Source organism: Lithobates pipiens, unplaced genomic scaffold (assembly GCF_037356315.1).
Source record: "Lithobates pipiens isolate NorthernLeopardFrog02 unplaced genomic scaffold, aLitPip1_a1.2 Scaffold_19, whole genome shotgun sequence".
NCBI lineage: Eukaryota > Metazoa > Chordata > Amphibia > Anura > Ranidae > Lithobates > Lithobates pipiens.
The window spans coordinates 240,601,945-240,618,615 of record NW_027507764.1 but is presented as its reverse complement, the minus strand read 5'-3'; the positions used below and the strand labels follow the sequence as shown (position 1 = coordinate 240,618,615).

Genomic DNA, 16,671 nt, shown 5'->3' with positions numbered 1-16,671 from the left:
CGTAGGACCTACGGTGGATCCAATGTGAATTGACAAGGGCGAATGGTCTGAAATACCACCCGCTAAATATTTTGCCCCCCCCCCCCACTAATTGCAGCATAGATGCATTTGCAAATGCTAGATCTATTCTCGAAGAGGATTTATGAGTTTTTGACAAATGTGAGTAACCTCTGGTGACGGGGTTTTTCCAACGCCAAAGCTCTGTCAGAGAAGCAACCGCCGCCCAGGCAAAGAGATCGGCCGACGCCACCCTAGATGTATTGGACGAGTCCAAAGCACTGGATAGAATAGCATTAAAGTCCCCAGCTATAAGGAGAGGGAGATGCATATAAGGCGCCAATTTACCCAAAAGGTCATACAGGATCTGAATCTGGAAGGGGGGTGGGACATAAACGTTCACCAATACCATTTTGCACGCTCCCATATCCGCTACAATCACCAAAAACCTACCACCCGGGTCTGAGATCACATGATGGATGGTGCACGGTACCGCCTTGCTGATTAAAATGGATACCCCCCTGGAGTAGGTAGAGTATGTAGCATGTAACGCTCTCTGTACCCAGGCTCTGCGTAAGGCCAGCACCCTGCTCCCATCCAGATGCGTCTCCTGCAAAAAACACCACATGAGGATTTAACGTTTTGAGATATTGAAACATTAAAGCTCTACGGAATTTATCATTAAGTCCTCTAACATTCCATGAAACTACATTAAACCCCGATCCCGCCATCATTCCCCATATGACTCGTTAGATGGTAAACAAAGCACAAACGACAGCAGTGATACATACACCGGCAGACTGAATTCAGAGATAACAGTAAGCATATAAATAAACAATTTACCTTGGAGGGCTGCACCAATTACCCCCATTACCCTGTAAATCCCAAAAACACCCTACTGCTGTGTAACAACACAAAAAAACCTGTACACGCAGCTTATCCCCAAACTGAGTCCAAAAACAGTCCCGGAAGGCATAGCCTTGATGGGTCAAAAAAGGACCACTAGACAAAAAGTAAAAACCCCTAAAACCAAAAAAAAGGAGTCAAGAGTCTAAAGTAACATGGACATAGTGTTCACGTGCCTGGAGCTCCCACTCCATTCACAGCCCGTCAGTCCTTCGGTACGGACATCCGGAAAGCCTGTGCCTCTACGTACCTTCCACCAGCTCGTTCATCCCAGTGGGGGTAAGAACAAAAGGAAAAAAAAGATGATATAGGCAACCATGGCAGGCCGCCCCACCCGAGGCAGGGAACCTGCAGGAGAACGTACAGGAGAAGCTGCCATCAACTGCCACCACCCGCCCCCCACCCCAGCCAAAGCACATCAGGGTTCTTGGTGGATATCAAGAGCATTCCAGCCGGAGACACATTGGCAGAGGAGTCAGGCCCCCCGAAGTGGGGCATCGACCACACATGGCAACAACAAAGAAGAAAAAGGAACCAAAAAAGAACAGGGGGCTGCAGATCAATCCGCCGCTTGGTAATCAGGAGTGTCCTAGCAGGCCAGTCACAGCGATTGCAACCACTGATCTGCTTCCGCGGGAGACTCAAAGAATTTCACTGATCCTCCATGTTGCACCCGCAGTCAGCTGGGATAAAGCATAGAATATTTCAGCTCACGCTCACGAAGCCTCCTTCTGACGTCTGTAAATGTCTTGCATCGTCTCTGAAGATCCGCAGAGAAGTCAGGATACAGGTGCACCACCGTGTTCTCAAAAGGCAGATTCTGATGTTTGCGAGCCTCACGTAGGATCCGATCACGGTCCCTGAAAATGAGGAAGCGTACCAAGAATGGTCTGGGGGGGGACCCCGACTGGTTGGGACCCTGTGTGCTCTCTCGACCACATACGTTGGAGGGACATCGGTCAAGTGAAGCAACGATTTAAAGAAATCTTCGGCGAATTCAGCCGGGCGGTCCCCCTCCGCTCCCTCCGGCAAGCCCAAGACCCTGACATTATTCCTGCGCAAGCGGTTTTCAGCGTCATCGGCCACCAGAGTCTGGACCGTGCGCTGCAGCGCTTGGATGGCCTCATCATGTCGGTGAGTAGTGTCTTCCGTCGCAGAGATGCGCGATTCAGTCTCAGAGAGCCTGCCCCGGAATTTATCAAAATCTGCTCTTATGAGGTTGCATTCCTCCGCCAGGTGATCTATACGCACCAACAAAGAAGTTCGGCTTTGCTCAATCGCTGCAAGAATAACAGTGGTATCATTGGCTGGAGGTACCATGGGTGCAGATGGAGTAGCCTCCTGTGGGGCCGCCTGCTCCTTATCCGCCATTAGAGCTTTGAATTGATTTAGAAGGTCACTAGGAGGCAGCGCAGGCTGTAACGATGCTCTTAGCTGCAGACTTGCCCTTGGAGGGCATGAGGAAAAGATGACAGGCAAGCTGACTTTAGGTTTACTTGTGAGGAGAGAGGGTGGTGCGGCCCTTTAAGAATATAAGCAACCGCAGTGATGCAGCAAGGGATGATCAGGATGGCAAAAAGCACAATTCTGACAGCCCCCAAGAGCCTCTCACATCCAGAAACCACACAATGTAGTATGCAGACAGTCTTGTTATGCACTAGGAAGTTGGGGACGGCCCTTTAAGACACTCAGTTCATAAGTCCAGCAGGGAAAGCATCAGGGAAAGGCACTAGGGCTGCTACCCTCTCCCCCTCTCCTCTCTCCACCTCTCCTGTGCAGTCAATAATGCCCCCCAGTCAAGGACTCACCGCCACAGCAAAGATGATCCAGGGCCTTCACAGAGCAGACAGTCCACCCCACAGTATAGGCACCGCTGCGCGGCCGGTTGCGGCGGATCGTGGCCGTCACGGCCTCCGTGTGCGGCGGTACAGCCCAAGGATGCTTCTCCTTCCCGTGTCCCCTCCGTTCCGTGCCCTAGTGCGGCCGATTCCCGCACTCAATACTCCACAGCGGCCGGTCCGGAGGCTCCACAGGCCGCAAGATGGCGGCCGGACACCGCAGGTCAGCTAGGCCGCAAGCCACGGGGCCGCCAAAGACGCCGTTCTCCGTGCTAATAATGCCTCCCCGCAGCTCAGCGGGATGTTAGAAGCACAGGGGAGACAGCCCGGCCGCTCCCAAGGTTAGACAGGCGAAGGATGGCAAAGGATTGGTATCAGGATGGCAGGAGCTCCAGCACCACACGTACACCTAGGTCTACATCCGGCCACGCCCCCCCAACCTATGTGATTTTATGTCTGTATTACTTTGTATATCCCTGTATGTTGCAGTTGTTTGAAACTATTGATGCTCTCTGCTGAGACCACTGCCTGTGGAAGGGAATTCCACATCCTTGCCGCTTTTACAGTAAGGAACCCTCTACGTAGTTTTTTTTTTTTTTTTTTTTTTTAAACAGGAGTGCTTTATTGTCAAACAATTATATACAAGAGAACAGTGCAGAATACAGTTATATAACGTACAGCGAGGTCGGAGCATAGTACAGTACAGTACAGAGTTGCACATTCGAATACATTTGGGTCTCTACGTAGTTTAAGGTTAAACCTCTTTTCTCTTTTGTTCATTGACGGACACAACATCTTAATCTTGACCTTAGGGTTATATCGCCACCTTTAGGAGAGGACTAGGCAGAACACAAAAAAAACAAAGCACCGCCCAGTGGCAGTCCTGCTGACTATAACCCCTCACTCTGCTCCCAGCAGCTCAGTTTTTTTTTTTTCTGCCTAGCCCCCCACCCCCGTCTTCTGGGGTGAGCTCTGATTCAGACTCGGGTCCCCCTGTTCTAATGTTTCAGATGACCAGGACCATTCAGACAGTGACAGCACAGGAAAAGGGCACGCTTATCACAGTGTTGTGGGATACCTTAAAGATAGAGGATACGGTGAGGGCATCTGCAGAGGTGTCGGTCCGTTTTGGGGTCCCACAAGCCGGTCCACACTGCTAAGGTGTTTCCTTATTGAACTTATTTTGATACGTTTATTTACAAGGAGTGGGGAAGCCCACAGCAGGCCTTTTCAGTCCCGAGAAGAATGAGGTGCGTTACCCCTTTTGAGAGTTTCCTGAAAAAATGGACATCTCCAGTTGTTGACCCCCCCGGTATCCAGGTTGAATAAGGTGACAATTCTGGTGGAAGGGTCCCCTTCTTTCAAGGACCCTCCCGACAGGAGGGCAGAGGCAGTTGCCCGGTCCATGTTTATGGTGGTCGGGTCAGCATTGCGGCCGGTGTTAGCCACGGCTCTGGTGTCACAAACTCTTACTGAATGGGCTAAGTTGTTGCACTGCGAGTTGGGGAAGGAAAAGGTTTCCCCAGTCTGCGTGGAACTGGCAGACCAGTTGGTGCACGGCCTTAAGTATGTCTGTGATGCCGCCCTGGATATGGCCCCTTTGCTTTCTAGAGCCTCAGTATCAGGAGTAGTGCTTCGTCGCTTGATTTGGCTTAAATGCTGGTCTGCGGACCAGGCATCTAAGAAAGCTGGCAGATTTGCCCTTCCAAGGTGAGAAGCTATTTGGTGCCTCGCTGGATGACATTAAGAATGTTACTGGAGGAAAGAGTACTTTGCTCTCACAGTCCAGAAAGGGTAAGGAGCCACGCCATAGGCGGGGGCCTTTTTTTTTTTTTTTCTGCTCAGAATCAGCTTTTTCGTCCACCCGGGTCAGCAGGTAATCGTTCCTAGTCCGACAAGGTGCCCGCTGAGGGACAAAAGCGTCCCTGATTTCACAAGCCAAACAAACCTGCGAGCAAATCAGCTGCTGCATGAAGGTTCAACCCCGCCCGACTCTCGGGTGGGGGGGTCGCCTTTGGGAGTTTGCAGCCCAGTGGGCCTCTCTCCTTTCTGACCAGTGGGTCTGCAAACTGGTTTTGTCAGGCTACAAGATAGTTTCTTTCTTGTCCGCCAGCCAGATTTTTTTTTTTTTTCCCCCTCTAACCTTCATCTTCTTCCGGGTCATCGGGAGGCCCTGTTTGGGGCAGAACAGGACTTACTACTGCGTGGCGTGATAGTGCCTGTACCGATGTCTGAAAGGTTTCAGGGATTCTACTCCAATCTGTTTGTAGTCCCAAAGAAGGAAGGGGTCCATCCGGTCCTGGATCTCAATGCTTCGTGAAGGTGCGGAGGTTCAGGATGGAATCTGTTCATTCCGTGGTCGCTGCACTTCATCAAAGGGATTTTTTGGTGTCTTTGGACATCAAGGGCGCATATTTGCATGTCCTCATATGCATCAGACACCAGAGGTTTCTGCGATTTGCGATCGGGGACGAGCACTACCAATTTGTAGCTCTTCCCTTTTGGCCTAGTGACGGTGCCAAGGGCCTTCACCAAGGTGCTGGTCCCAATTCTGGTGTTGCTGAGACGTGGGATACCTGGATTACCTGGACGACCACCTCCTGAGAGCAGCTTCTGCCTCAGAATTAAGGGAGGATGTGGCGATCACCATACAAACTCTTCAGGAGTTTGGGCGTTGAACCTCCAGAAGTCGGTGTTGGTGCTGACTCAGCAGCTGGAGTACTTGGGGTTGATTCTGGACTCCCCAGAGGCAAGAGTTTTTCTCCCCTCAAACAAGCTGCAGACTCTTCAATCCGCAGTGCAATTATTGGTCGTCGCTGCATTTTTGCATGTGAGTTCTGGGTCTCATGGTAGCCACTTTGAGGCAGTGCCGTATGCTCAATTCCACACTCGAGCCTTGTTTGAAAGCGATCCTGTCCAAATGGGACAAATCTCCAACATCCCTCGATTTGTCAAATTCGGGTGAGCCAGCTAGTCAGGGAGTCGCTTCTTGGACACCAGCCTGACTGGCTGGGGGGGGGAGGTTTGGGGCATCCAGTCGGCCCAGGGTCACTGGATGCAGGAAGAATCCCCGCCGCCGCCGATCAGTGTATTGGAGCTTCTGGTGATCAGGCAGTGCCTCTCCACATGATCGCAGAGGCTGCATGGGCATCCTGTCAGGATCCAGTTGGACAACCCACGGCGGTGGCGTATGTCAATCATCAAGGATGGACAAGGAGCTCAGCTGGAGGTCTCTCGCATCCTACAGTGGGCAGAGCGGCACATGCCGGCGCAGTCATCCATATACATTCCGGGCGTAGAAAACTGGCAGGCGGACTACCTGAGTCAGTTGCTAGAGCAAGGGCAATGGTCGCTGCATCCGGAAGTGTTTCGGCTCATTTGTCTACGGTGGGGCATGCCGGATGGGGATCTCGTAGCCTCTTGGCTCAATCAGAAGGTACAGAGGTTTGTGGCCAGGACAAGAGATCCCTGGGCGGACGCGTCAGAAGCGTTTGGTGGCCCCATGGGGGCAACATCGGCTGATATATGCCTTTCTCCCGCTTAGACTCCCTCGTCTGCTACGCACAGTGGAGGCCGAAGGGATTCCAGTGATTCTGATTGCTCCAGATTGGCCGAGATGTCCTTGGTACATCGACTTAGTACGAATGGTGGCGGATGTTCCTTGGCGGCTGCCAATGCGGGAAGACCTGCTGTCGTAAGCTCCGATACTTCATCCTGCTTTACAGTTGCTGGTTTTAACAGCATGGCTGTTTGAAAGCCAGGTGCTGAGGAACCGAGGACTGTTGACTTCGGTGATTCCCACTATGCTGATGGCGCAGAAATCTTCTTCCCGGGAAGATTTGTTATCACATGTGGAAGGCCTACATCTCCTTGTGTGAGGAGATGGGGTGGCGTCCGTGTACATATTCAGTTTCCAGGATCCTGCTGTTTTTACAGCAAGGAGTGGATCAGAAACCTGCATTGAGCACTATTAAGGGGCAGATATCAGCGTTGGCTGTCCTTTTTCAGCTACCATTGGTGCGTATGTTTTGTACAGGGGATTCGGCATGTGGCCCCTCCGATATGACCGCCACTGCCTCCATGGGATTTGAATCTGGTGCTCTCAGTGCTCCAGAAACCTCTGTTTGAAAACATTAGGGAGATCCCCTTATTGACACTTTCAGAAAGTAGTCTCTCTAGTGGCTATTACATATGCAAGGCGGGGTTTCTGAGTTGGCGGCCTTGTCATGCAAGTCTCCCTACTTGGTACTTCACAAGGATAAGGCAGTGTTGCGTCCGCAACCCTCCTTTTCTTCTGAAAGTTGTTTTGGCCTTTCATCTAAATCAGAGGTCTCAAACTGGTGGCCCTCCAGCTGTTGAAAAACTACAAGCCCCATGAGGCATTGCAAGGCTGACAGTTAAGAGCAAGACTCCCAAAGGCAATGGCATGATGGGACTTGTAGTTTCGCAACATCTGGAGGGCCACCAGTTTGAGACCCCTGATCTAAATGAAGACATTGTGCTCCTGTCTTTGTCCTCTGCTTTGCATCCCAAGGAGGTTACTTTACATTCTTTGGATGTGGTCCGAGCCCTGCGGATCTGTCTGCTATGGCTCCTTTTGCGGAGGTTGGACTCTGTATCGGTCGCTCGTCCGAAGAAGGGCCTAGTGGTCTCATCGGACAGATTGTGGTTCAGGCTTATGCCATAAGGGGGCGGGTGCCTCCCTTTCCTGTCACGGCACATTCTACCAGGGCAGTTGGTGCCTCCTGGACTTTCCGACATCAAACGTCCATTTCCCAGGTGTGTAAGGCATCGTTAACACTTTCACCAAATTTACAAGGTTGATGTGGGTGCATCCACCTTGGAGGCAGCCATTTTGAGGTTGCGGCGACTCTGAGGAGGAGTTATTTTCGCTATGGGTGGAGTTTTTTTCTTTCTGTTCCCACCCCTCATTTTTTACACTGCTTGGCGACGTCCCTAAGGTCAAGATTAAGATGCTGTGTCCGTCAATGAACAAAAGAGAAAATAGGATTTTTGTACTCGCCGTAAAATTCTTTTTCTCTGATGTTCATTGATGGACACAGCACCCACCCCTCCGATTTATGTTTGTACTGCTTTTTGATGAATTGAGCTGCTGGGAGCAGAGTGAGGGGTTATAGCCAGTAGGACCGCACCTGGGTGGTGCTGTGTTGTTTGTGTTCTACCTAGTCCTCTCCTAAAGGTGGCAATATAACCCTAAGGTCAAGATTAAGATGCTGTGTCCGTCAATGAACATCAGAGAAATGGATTTTACGGTGAATACAAAAATCCTATTTTCTTCTAATTTTAATCACTGGCCACGTTTATTGTTAAACTCCCACTCAAAAGTTTTATCCCTATTGTGGGGTCACCAGTACGGTATTTATAAATTGAAATTATATCCCTTCTCAAACATTTCTTCTCCAGAAAGAATAAGTTCAATGCTCGCAACATTTCCTCATAACTAATATCCTCCAGACCCTTTATTAGCTTAGTTGCCCTTTGTACTCGCTCCATTTCCAGTACATCCTTCCTGAGGACTGGTGCCCAGAACTGGACAGCATACTCTAGGTGTGGCTAGACCAGAGTCTTGTAGAGTGGGAGAAAGAATTATCGTTTTATCTCTGGAGTTGATCCTCTCTTTAATGCATGCCAGCATTCTGTTTGCTTTGTTAACAGTAGCTAGGCTCAGCAATGGCATGCAATGCCAACCGTCTACTAGGACCCCCAGATCCTTTACCATCCTAGATTCCCCCCCCCCAGAGCTTCTTCTATATATTTTTGTCTTTTTTTTTTTTTCATACAAATAGAGCTTTCTTTTGGTGGTATTTGATCACCTCCCTGGGGTTTTTTCGTTTTTGCACTATAAAAGAAAGAAGACTGAAAATTTGGAAAATAATATTTTTTTAGTTTCTGTGATAAACCCAAATTAGTGGATATTATCTGGTCTATGAAAGTTAGAGAGAGTACAAGCTGTGGTGCAAATCATAAAAATTTGATGACATCTGATGTACTGGTGGCTAAGGATGAGCTCCGGCGTGTGCCACACACTCCACGTGCAGAGCCCGCCAGGAAGTCGATCGCAGCTCTGCGCTAATCACAGGCAGTAAGACATTGCCACGATGTGCGGCTGCAGAGATCGGGCAATGTCTCACTGCCTATGGCGGCCTATCATTTCATGCGACCCAAACAAGCCAAGAAAATGAACAAATACCCCCCCAAATTACCCCTTCCTTTTTTTTTTTTTTTTTTTTTTTTTTTTTTTTTTTTTTAAATTGCACATTCCAAGGTATTTAGTAAGATGCATGATGAGGTTTTTGATGTCATTTTTTTCCCCCGCAATTCTTTGAAAAATAAAGATTATTTATTTTTCCACAAAATTGTCAGTGTAATAGGTTATTTCTTATATTCACCGACTGACACAGCTTCTCTCTTTAGACCATTGGGTTGTTATGCCACCTTCAGGAGAGGACTAGGCATTACATGTTAACATGTGATAATAAAACTAGAACTTTCTAGTTCCGCCCAAGGGGCGGTCCCTTACGTAACAACCCCTCAGCATGCTACTGCAGCCTCAGTTTTATTTTGCCTAGTGAAGGAGAAGGACCTACGAACCCTGCGGGCCCATCAGTCCGTGGTTTTTCTGCAGAAGCTTTGCTTTTTGCGCAAGATGAAAGATCCTGTGATCTGCTATCAACAGCCGGCTGGGTGACAGGCTGGATACTCTTATCTTTGTAGTCTCCCCAGCCCTGGCAGCGAGCTTGTGCAGGTCGCAGCTACGCGCTAGGCCAGGAACGACGTACCTCCAGCTCCAGAGGTGGTTGGTGAGCTTTTATGCTCCGGGGCGCACATATGACCAGACTACTGATGTCTGCGCCGAGGCCAGCAGCCACCCTGTACTGATCAGAGAGTGGGTCTGTGATGGAATGTCTCCCAGCTCTTCAGGACTGTTAAGTAAAGCTCTCCCTGCCTCGGTGGGGCTGAGCATTCCCTGGGAGGTCGATTTGGGGGTTCCTCACCTCCCTCTCTTCTCTCCCTATCTTCCCTCTCCCCTCCCTGTGAGGGATGCCGCGTGTGGCTGCTTAGTGGTGTGTGTGTGTGTCGTGCAGGGGCTCTCCGGCTGTGTCCTGAGTGGTGTTTTTCATGTCCCTGGGGATGCCTGTGAGGCTGTACCTGTGATATCTGTTTCAGATTTTATATATATTTATTTATTATATTTTGTATTGAACAGAATTCGGGAGGTTTGTAATTCAAAGGGGATTGTAAACCCTCGTGTTTTTTCACCTTAATCATTTCTCTACCCGCACATTGTCATATGACGTTTGCAGATGTGATCTCCCATACTGGGCGGGCGTCCTCTGCTTCCCGGCGGTATAGGGGGACGCACCTGCCGCATCACAGAGAAGCCGATGCACATGCCCGGGGGCCGCGATGTCAGTCGGGCACTCGCGATCGCTCGTTACAAAGCAGGACAGTGGATCTGTGTGTGTAAGCACAGATCCACGTCCTATCAGGGGAGAGGAGACAGATCTTGTGTTCATACTAAGTATGCACACCACACAGTCTCCTCCCCTAGTCTGTCCCCCCCCCTACAGTTAGAATCATTCCCTAGGTAACACATTTAACCCCTTGATCGCCCCCTAGTGTTAACTCCTTTGCTGCCAGTGACATTTATACAGTAATCAGTGCATTTTTACAGCACTGATCGCTATGTGAATGGTCCCAAAATAGTGTCAAAAGTGTCCAATAACCGCAATGTCAGTCACAATAAAAATTGCAGATCGCCGCCATTACTTTAAAAAAAAAAAAAAAAAAAAAAAAAAAAAAAATGCCATAGATCTATCCCCTATTTAGTAAGCGCTATAACTTTTGTGCAAGCCAATCAATATTCGCTTATTGCGATTTTCTTTTATTTTGCCCAAAATGTGTATAAGAATAAACATCGGCATAAACTGAGGAAAGAATTTTATTTTTGTTTTGGGATATTTATTATAGCAAAAAGTAAAAAATATTGTTTTATTTTTCCAACTTTTCTCTCTTCTTTTGTTTATAGCGAAAAAAAATGCAGAGGTGATCAAATACCGCCAAAAGAAAGCTCCATTTGTGGGGAAAAAATTATAAAAATGTAACTTGGGTACAGTGTTGCATGACTGCGCAATTGTAATTCAAAATGCTACAGCGTGGACAACTGAAAATTGGCCTGGGCAGGAAGGGGGTTAAAACTTCTCACAGTGACCGTCCCCCAACAGTGTTTTTGTGCTTTTTGTCATGCGTATATACATAATTTTTAAGCATTTCTCATGTGTTATACAGTCGGTTATAGAAAAATAATCACATTTTGTTGCTTTGCAGCCTGAAATGAAGATAGACACAGTTTTTGTTTTATCCAGCTGTATTTAATTAGTGCAAGTTACAACATCTACCTGAAAGCTATAACACCAACATGTCAGAGAAAAAAAAAAAAAAAAATCAAAAACAGAATAACTGAGTTGGAAAACGGATCACCCTCTTGTCAGTATTTTGTTGAACCACCTTTTTGCTTTAATTACAGCCTTTAGTCTGTTGGGATATGTCTATACTAACTTTGCACACCTAGACTTTGCAGTATTTGCCCACTCATCTTTGCAGAACTGCTCACATTCAGTTAAATTGGATGATGACTGCAGCCTTCAAGTCATTCCACAGATTTTCAACGGGGTTTGAGTCTGGGCTCTGACTAGACCATGCAAGGACATTAACCTTTTTCTCCATCAACCACTGTGTGGTAATTTTTCCGGTGTGCTTTGGGTCATTGTCGTGTTGAAAGACAAACCTTCACATGGACAACTTTCTGTCAAAGGGCAGCAGAATTTCCTCAAGAACTTGATGGTATTTTGCCCTATCCATTTTTCCTTCTATACTGACAAGTGCTCTAGGCCCTGCTGCAGAGAAACACCCCATAACATATTATTACCACCTCCATGCTTTACTGTAGGAATGGCGTTATTTGGATGGTAATCTGAATTGGATTTCCACCAGACATATCGTTTGGGGTTGAGGCCATATAATGCACTTTTAGTCTCATATGTATATAACACCTTTTTCCATGTGGCCTCAGAATCTTCAAGGTGCGTTTTGGCAAAGCTCCGTCTTGACTGCATGTGGCCTTTCTTGAGGAGTGACTTTTTTTTTCTTGCAATCTTCCCATACAAGCCACATTTGTGCAGAATTTGTGCTATTGTCACCTGCTCACAATGACACTCTGTCATAAATTCCTGTTGCTGTGGCCCTCTTGGTAGCCTCTCTGACCAGTTTCCTTCTGTAGCTCTTTTATCCAGTTTGGAGCAACGTCCTGATGCAAGGAGGGTCTGTGTTGTACCAAATACTTTCCACTTCTTAATAGACTTCACTGTGCTTCTATGCATTGATAAACCTTTGATTTTTTTTTTTTTTTTTTTTTTGATCCATCTCCTGACTTTTGCCTTTCCACAACTTTATCCCAGAGATATTTTGACAGTGCCTTGCCACCCATAGTTGATTGCAGGGGCAGATTGACCATTTGGGCAGTTGAGTAATGCCGGAGGGGCGGGGGCCAGTAGGGGGCCCAGCAAGAGGCGCTGACACTGCACTTGTATCCATCTTCTGACTTATGCCTGTCCACAGCCTTATCCCAGAGATCTTTTGACAGTGCCTTGCCACTCATGATTGTTTGCTTCAGTTGCACTATCAGGGACTGAAATGGTCCAGGAAAGCTCTTTTCATGCTAAGCTAATCAAAATTACCACAGCTGATCACAGTTGAAGGTCAAATGGCTTTGTGTGCCATTGAGAAGGAGGTGGGCTACTGTACACCTGACTTGTCATTTTTAGGAGGGGGGGGGGGGTGTTTATTTTCTATACCCAGTGTACATGTGATTTGTAAGCTTCAGGTTTTTTACTCTCGTTCAATGGTTTTAGAATCTGTGACATCAACTGTTATCGAGAGCAGAGATCAGTGACATGTCACATGTAGCCATGCCCCCCACAGTTAGAAACACGCTCCAGGACACACTTAACCCCTACTCTTCCCCCTAGTGGTTAACCTCTTCACTGCCAGTGTCATTTGCACAGGAATTGGTGCATTTGTATAGCACCGATTGCTTTATAAATGACAATGGTCCCAATAATGTCCGATGTGTCCGCCATAATGTCGCAGTAATGATAAAAATTGCTGCACCCCACCATTACTTTTTTATTTTTTTATTTCATAATCTTTATTTATTTTCATCAATATTTTACATAATAAAAGAAAGAGAAACATTCTCTATAACAAATATAACACTTATTTCACCCTAACAAGTACAATATTTCTATAAAACAGAGTAAAACCTTTAGAAAGCATTCCTATCCATAAGGTGTCAATAATTCTTCTATCTAACCCCCCTTTTCACTCACTGCTCAGATATTCTTCCTTCCCCTCTTCTTTCCTCTCTCCCTTCCTCTCTTCCCCCCCCCCCCCCCCCTCACCTTCATACTGGGTATCTCATTCTATCCAACCAAGGTTTCCACATCTTTTTAAATTCTTTAAAATGTCCTCTCCTTAAATATATCACCCTCTCCTTCCATATTGTTTCCGTAATTACCAGCTGCCAGTCCACTACTGAAGGGGCATTTTTTGCTTGCCATCTCTGTGCTATCAATTTTCTTGCCTGAAACAAACACCTCAGTATTGCTTTATTTATACCTAGAGATCTTCCTATTGCTTCTCCCAGGCCCAGCACACATATCCTGGGATCCCCCTTGATCGCCACTCTAAATGTTTCATTCAAAGTAGTAACGATCTCTGACCAGTAGCGAAACAATTTTGGGCATCGCCAGAACATGTGTGACAGGTCTCCAGACTCCTGGCATCTAGGGCATTTGTCATCTACTCTACGTCCAAAACTAAACAGTCTTTTTGGTGTATAATAGGCTCTATGTAGCAGCATTAAATGTGACATCTTCTGGGCAGGCGAAACTGAGATTGAATGTCCATCCTCCAATATTTTCATCCACTGTTTATCCGTAAGGGTTCCAAATTCCTCCTCCCATTTCCTTCTACATTTAAACCTTTCTGGGCTTCCTATACTTCCTTCACATATAGCTGGGTATACATCCGCTATAAATCCTTTTGTCCTTTCTTGAGAGTTTAATCTGCTCTAAATAGGGGAGTTGTTCCACACTGGATCCTGCTTATTAAATTGTTTCCCTATCGCATGTCTAATTTGAAGGTATTTATAAAATGATTGTTTTGATATATCAAACTCCAATCTTAAAGCGTTAAATGTTTTTAATATTTTTCCTGTATATAACTGGGCCAACTTATCTATCCCCTTTTATTTCCCAATCTTTATATCCTCCTATCTCTTCCATTTCCTGCAGGTTCCGGTTATCCCACAAAGTGGTATATTGGGTTAAACCTCCCAAACCTTTAATCGCCTTAACTGCCTTCCACACTTTTACTACCAGTTTTTTATTGTAGGTATTTTTTTTGGGGGAAAATGAATTTGCCTCCAGGGCTTCTACCATATTCTTATGGGGTATCCCCATTAGCATTAAAGCCCTGTTCGTTCCACCACCTATCTCCTCGCTCATTCCCAGGTGTTGCAATTGGGCAGCTAGGAAGTAGCTCCTTGGGTGTGGTACTGCCATTCCTCCTTTTCTTGTTGGTAATTGCAAAGTTTGTAAAGCAATCCTTTATACTCCCCCTCTCCATATAAGTTCTTGAAATAGTACCTCTATTTTCCTAAACCATTTTATATCTACCCATATCGGCACCCCACCATTACTAGTAAAAAAAAATGTATTAATAAAAATGCCATAAAACTATCCAATATTTTGTAAACGCTATAACTTTTGCTCAAACCAATCCACGCTTATTGCGTTTTTTTTTTGTTAACCAAAAATATGTAGAAGAATACGTATTGGCCTAAATTGAGGAAATTTTTTTTTTTATATATTTTTGGGGGATATTTATTATAGAAAATGTAAAAAAGAATGCTTTTTTTTTTTCAAAATTGTCGCTCTTTTTGTTTATAGCGCAAAAAATAAAAACGGGTGATAAAACACCACCAAAAGAAAGCTCTATTTGAAAAAAAGGACCTAAATTTTGTTTGGGAGCCACGTCGCAACGCAGTGCCGAATCGCAAAAAGTGCTCTGGTCAGGAAGGAGGTAAATTCTCCTGGGGCTGAAGTGGTTAAATGAATTTCTTCTTGAGCCTTGTCGTGCGTAGGCATAAGCATGACAAATTGCTCAAGTATTAATGGGGCCTTGAGGATATATAATACAAATTTTAAAACTCTAGTAGTTAAACTTTCTTTATGTTTTGCAGGATTTAAGTACTTCAGGATTTTCTTTTTTTTAACTGGCTGTAACTCCATCCCAGGACAAAGCCCAATTTATGGGCATTCTTTTGGAGTATCTACAGCACAACACTGTATCCACTGCCCTCTCTCCTCAGTGTACTGAATGTGTGGTGAAGGAAACCCTTTATAAGTGGAACAAACGTGAATCTATATTTCAAACAAGATCATACCTGCATTCATCCTGTGCAAGATTTTCTGCTGACTATTTCTGGCTTCTCTGTGTGCACCTGTCACTCTCGCCCCCTCTCATTTGTGAGCGCTCTGTGTCCCCTCTTCTCTGTATGTGCTATCAATCGCCTCTAAGCATTTTGTATCCTAAGCAGCATGGTCAGACAGTGGTCGGGGAAGGGGTGCAGTAGCACATGGTTTGTAGAAAAAATGGAAAGCCACCTAGCATTGGCAGCATTAATGTATGATCTTTACGAGTTAGTTTTACTTAGAATACTGAATCAATGTAGGAACATCCCTGGTAAAGTAATATCTGCACAGAATAGTTCCCTAAGGCCAAAAGGAGTGCTTGTTCATGCAAGAGGTTTTCCAGATGCTTTCCCTCTGACTCTTAGTTTCTTAAAGCGGTATTAAACCAAACAACAATAAAGTAAAATATTGCAGCTTACCAATCCTTAGATGTGGTGGCTGTATTTGTTTTCCTTTTTTTAGGCTTTTCTCCTAGTGATCCAGCAAGTACCACACTTCATGTCTTGGGGTTTCTGCATTAAGGAAGAAGTAGTAGAACAAACACCTTTTGGACAGCAGCATTGTCAGTGTGTGTGGGGGGGGAAGTGTAGAGTTAGGCCCCTTTCGCACATGCGGACTGATTGTTTCGGATGGAGTTTACATCAGTTTGTCATCAGTTTTTTTACATCCGCCAGCTAGACTCCTTAACCACTTGAATACTGGAGCCATTTTTCATGCAAAACAGACTCTGACAGTGTCTGTTTACATCAGTTTTTCCCCTTCTTCTTTTTTTTATTTTTTTTTTATGGAAGAAAAATAGGGCTCTGATCCGCCTAAAAAAACGAATGCTGACTGAAGTGGATGTAAATGGATGATCATCTGTTTTTCCATAGAGGTTCATTGATGTCTTTTTCATCTATCGACGAATGGATGAAAAACAGACAATTGGTTAGCATGTGTGAAAGGGGCCTTGTGTTGTGCTTTCGCAATGCTTGGGCTATGTAATCTGCCTCCCTCTAAACTGTAAAAAAAAAAAAAAAAAAAAACCTCCTTGAACCTGCCACTTCCTGTATGCCCTCTCTATACTCACCACAATAACCAGGGCTACTGTGCCCTGACCACAGTGGTCAGAGTGCGTCCCTCTGTCATGCGCTGCTGTCCCTTCTGCTCTCCTCTCTCCCCCTCACCCCCTCCTTCCTGCTTGTCAGCTCCCTCTTTCTGTCTCTGCCCCCCGGCACTAGTATTAAAAATTTTAAACCTACAATTGTCACTGCCAGACCCTCTATTTGAGCCTGTCATACCACACTATGGAAGTTATTTTAAAAAAAGAGCGTTCTAAATACTTTTTTACAGCTGTCTTTAGGCCAGTCACATGACTCTTGGGCACTTTACAG

At 46.1% G+C, this 16,671-nt stretch overlaps 1 protein-coding gene across 2 annotated transcripts in view; it reads left to right on the top strand.

The window, feature by feature from the left end:
* TNS3 (tensin 3) overlaps positions 1-16,671 on the top strand; it is a 457,447-nt gene that overhangs the window by 36,746 nt on the left and 404,030 nt on the right. The window lies entirely within an intron of this gene.